This window comes from Littorina saxatilis, linkage group LG4, assembly GCF_037325665.1.
Source record: "Littorina saxatilis isolate snail1 linkage group LG4, US_GU_Lsax_2.0, whole genome shotgun sequence".
NCBI lineage: Eukaryota > Metazoa > Mollusca > Gastropoda > Littorinimorpha > Littorinidae > Littorina > Littorina saxatilis.
In genome coordinates this window covers 56,691,068-56,696,345 of record NC_090248.1, presented here as the reverse complement: position 1 = coordinate 56,696,345, position 5,278 = coordinate 56,691,068, and positions in this window count along the sequence as shown.

Genomic DNA, 5,278 nt, shown 5'->3' with positions numbered 1-5,278 from the left:
GCGCTTTGCCTGGCGACCACTCACATTGCCACACAGCTTGTTCAGCTCTGGGCGACCGATCCCAAACAATTCTTTATTTTTCGACTTCCACGTTTTGGACGAAAGTAGTCTGTATTCGAACAGGAATATGTCAGATTTAGGCACAATCAGCAATCTAAATAATTTTTGAATATGAACATTTAGCAATGCATGTCAGTTAAGTAACATATGTATTTCGCAAGTCAGTTTCAACATATTCACCGACAAAACAGCTTTCCTGATCATAAATCATTCTGTTAACTTGATTTTTGTTGTTAAATGTTTGTCGGAAAAAATGTTGTTTCGGCACGAAAAGGCAGACATCCTGCGTGATCCCCACTTTACTGTATAAAATAAAGAAGTTCGGAGCGGGTCTTTCACAGGGGAGACAACCCACACAGCTACACAAATACGCAGTCACACGAGGCCCTGGTAACATGTTTGTAATTTAAATAACAGTGACTATTACATTGTATTTCCTTTAGGCAGGGAGGGAACCCTACAGACTGAGCCGCAAAAACAGTTGAGGCAAAAAACAAAACCCGAACCAAATGAATCAGCTGAAAGGGCAAGTCCTTTGAACATTCCGTGATCATCACGATGTCAATTAACTCAACTGGGTCAGTCGGTCCTACGGACATGCTTTCAAAAGCGCGATGCACAGCCAGGCCGGTGTGCGACGCTGGAAGGAGAACAAGAAAAGACGACAAACAACAGACAGGAAGAAAGCAAAAGAAGCGTCCCACACAATTATTTTGATGCCGAATAAAATTAGTTGGATTGCGTGTTAGTGACGGGTTGAAGGAGCATCTAGGCAGATTGTGATTGCACAAAACCTTTTCATCACTGGCCGGGTCAGGCCATGGAAGTCTTTTCTTTTTACCTTTCCAATTATCGCCACGCCGCGTAGGCCGCCAGCACACTCAGCAAGTTTCAGTGCTGACCCTATACACTAGAGTCGAATTATTGTGGTCTGGTCGAACTCCATGAAGTCACTCTGGTTGCTCTAGTTCGACTCCCGTACTGCTTACGGTTTGTTTGGTTCCAAGATGGCGTTTACTTCTTTTCTCCGAAAAACTCCAACAAAAATCGAAAAAATCGGAAAAGCTCATCTGAAAACAACAGAATTTGTCACCAATTCATATTAGTTTAACATTAGTTAGTTTGAAATCGTACCGGATGTATGTTACTTTCACCTTTATTTTCTTATTAATGTGAGATTTACGATGCTGCGGGACGGTTTGTCGTGTGCAATGTTACTTTCATCTTTATTTTCTTATTAATGTGAGGATTACGATGCTGCGGGACGGTTTGTCGTGTGGAATGTTACTTTCACCTTTATTTTCTTATTAATGTGAGGATTACGATGCTGCGGGACGGTTTGTCGTGTGCAATGTTACTTTCACCTTTGTTTTCTTATTAATGTGAGATTTACGATGCTGCGGGACGGTTTGTCGTGTGAAATGTTACTTTCACCTTTATTTTCTAATTAATGTGAGATTTACGATGCTGCGGGACGGTTTGTCGTGTGGAATGTTACTTTCACCTTTATTTTCTTATTAATGTGAGGATTACGATGCTGCGGGACGGTTTGTCGTGTGCAATGTTACTTTCACCTTTATTTTCTTATTAATGTGAGGATTACGATGCTGCGGGACGGTTTGTCGTGTGGAATGTTACTTTCACCTTTATTTTCTTATTAATGTGAGGATTACGATGCTGCGGGACGGTTTGTCGTGTGGAATGTTACTTTCACCTTTATTTTCTTATTAATGTGAGGATTACGATGCTGCGGGACGGTTTGTCGTGTGGAATGTTACTTTCACCTTTATTTTCTTATTAATGTGAGGATTACGATGCTGCGGGACGGTTTGTCGTGTGCAATGTTACTTTCACCTTTATTTTCTTATTAATGTGAGGATTACGATGCTGCGGGACGGTTACTTTCACCTTTATTTTCTTATTAATGTGAGGATTACGATGCTGCGGGACGGTTTGTCGTGTGCAATGTTACTTGCAGGACCAATGTTAGACGGTGTCATCAAACTACAAGCACAAATTTCCTTGAAAACTAATTGTAGCCTTTTTTGCTATGTTTGCAATATACACTCTTCAAAAAAAGTTAAGGATCACTATTTTACAAGCACGCCACACAAAACAGACAATACCGAATTCTTTCATTTTTAAAAAATTATATAGTTGAACAACCAAGGAGTAATGACAAACAAAGCAAAGATAGAACGCGGCAGCGACAATTTAGCTAGAGTGTGTCAAACGTGACAACCCTCGAAAATGGAATTCACAACAATGTGAATCAGTGTCAATAACGCGTGTGCCCTCCGTTGTGTGCCAGGCATTCAACACATCGTTGGCGCATGGAGGGGGTCAGGTTGCATATGTATGCTCTGGGAACTCCATTAGATATACCAAAATGGATCGAAAGGCATGGCAAAGAGGGAAAATGGAAGCTAATTTTCGACCCTTTAAAGACGAAAGGCACAACAAATAATTTTCACAAAATTAATGAAACTTTTTTTTTTTTTTTATGAACTAAAAATTCAAGTGGAGAGGGGATGAGAGACGTGAGGAGATGGCCGGGGTTGCGAGATGGGTGGGGAGTCTGGGCTATAAAGTTCTTGCACGCGAGACAATATACTTCTCTTTTTTTGTGTGTGTGTGGGGGGTATTTTGTTTATCAACTCTCTCTCTCTCTTTCTCTCTCTCTCTCTCTCTCTCTCCCTCTCTCTCTTCTCTCTCTCTCACTCTCTCTCTCTCTCTCTCACTCAGTCTCTCTCTCCCTCTCCCTCTCCCTCTCTCTCTCTCTCTCTCTCTCTCTCTCTCTCTATGAATATTTTTGTCATCCTAAATATGGGGGGGGGGGGGGGAGCAAAAAGACATGTTTCCCCCCCCCCCCCCCGCCCCAGGAACAGCAGCTCCCCCCCCCCAGTTTCCGACGCCAGTGCACTGAATACATACGCACACACAAACCACACATACACACACATGAAAGCTACATTTATTAGCACATCTCTGTTTTCAGTGACACTTGGTTTTTTTTATTACACAGCAACCACCAGAATTTTGTATATGAATTATTTAAATAGTTTGATAAAGTGTCAGTTGATATGAACAAACCTCCCCCACCCCCTACACCTAAAAAAAAGGGAGTGGAGAGACGGATCAACTTAAACACACATCTGAAGCTGTCGCGCACACAGAAGACGGATCAACTCAAACACACTTTGTTGGGCAGGGGTATACATATTGTTCCATATCTGACTACATTTCACGGGTGAAGCAAGTTTACCTTTAGTAGAGTTTCAGAACAATCATGTAAATTAATAAGCTTTCAGAACAATCACGTATGAGGGCTTACATGATTACGATGAAATAAATAGTAGACTTTCAGAACAATCATGTAATAGTCACTTTTCAGAACAATCACGCGTAACAGACGTTCACTGTTAATGTTAGTGTGTTCCCTTTTTGTGGTGGATTTGCATCCCCAAGTGTAGCCATAGTTTGGCAAAAAAAGAAAAGCTTCCTTATTATGTATCTGGGCAGGAACATGCCTTCATTCGAAGTCAGTAGAGAACGTTAGGATACATCCAGCTTCGCTGGGATAATTTGCGGGTCAATTACGCGAAAGTTTCTGAACCTTTTTGGGTTATGAAATTCACGAATAAGAGTTAATTTGTTGCAAGCGTTACAGAGTGCTCTTCTCTTCCTTATTTTGTACCAATCAGCACACGATTAGGCCAACAACAACAAAAAAGTCTGTTTACGGTATCCCGACCGACCCTATTTTTTCGCGCGACCCTAGACTTTTTTTTTTGGCATTTGGGAAGAAAAAACAACTCGCGTAAGGCGAAATTACTACATTTAGTCAAGCTGTGGAACTCACAGAATGAAATTGAACGTAGTCCGGTCCGCCGCTAGTGCAAAAGGCAGTGAAAGTGACGAGCCTGTTTGGCGCGGTAGCGGTTGCGCTGTGCTTCATAGCACGCTTTACTGTACCTCTCTTCGTTTTAACTTTCTGAGCGTGTTTTTAATCCAAGCATATCATATCTATATGTTTTTGGAATCAGGAACCGACAAGGAATAAGATGAAAGTGTTTTTAAATTGATTTCAAAAATTTAATTTTGATCATATTTTTTAATCTTTTTAATTTTCAGAGCTTGTTTTTAATCCAAATATAACATATCTATATGTTTTTTGAATCAGACAATTATGAAGAAAAAGATAAACGTAAATTGGGATCGTTTTATAATTTTTTTAATTTTTTTGTACAATTTTCAGAATTTTAATGACCAAAGTCATTAATTAATTTTTAAGCCACCAAGCTGAAATGCAATACCGAAGTCCGGCCTTTGTCGAAAATTGCTTGGCCAAAATGTCAATCAATTTGATTGAAAAATGAGGGTGTGACAGTGCCGCCTCAACTTTTACAAACAGCCGGATATGACGTCATCAAAGACATATATCGAAAAAATGAAAAAAAATCCGGGGATATCGTACCCAGGAACTCTCATGTCAAATGTCATAAAGATCGGTCCAGTAGTTTACTCTGAATCACTCTACACACACACGCACACACACACACACACACACACACACACACACACACACACACACACACACACACACACACACACACACACACACACACACACACACACACAAACACACAGACACACACACACATACACCACGACCCTTATCTCGATTCCCCCGTCTATGTTAAAACATTTAGTCAAAACTTGACTAAATGTAAAACGGAGAAAAAAAATCTTTGTTTTTTGGAAAAATAACTTAAAAATATGTTTTTTTGGAAGAACATTTTTGTGAAAAAAATACCGACCTACCGACCCTTTTTTTTGTGTGCCTATGTTACCGTAAACAGACTTTTTTTTTTCCTTATGGAATATTGCGTTACAGAGAGCTGAGTGCGAAAAGCGGCGTGGCACGTCCAAGCTGTATCGCTTAATCAGTGCGACCCCCGCTTAAACCCTCTTATCTCAGTCGTTTAACTGCATGCCATTTTTTAATTGCTTTAATCGAGTGTCATTTCGGTGATCGTATATAATTGCACATGAAAACGGCGCAGCTAAGTCGGTCATAATGATAAGACTCTTTTGCGGCACTTGTTAACCCAGAACAGTATCAAGAGCAGAACATTACACCAACCCTTCTCCATTTCTGTGATAATCTTGTTTGCCTTTTTGTTTAACGTATTCATTGCACGAGAAGGTTGATAAA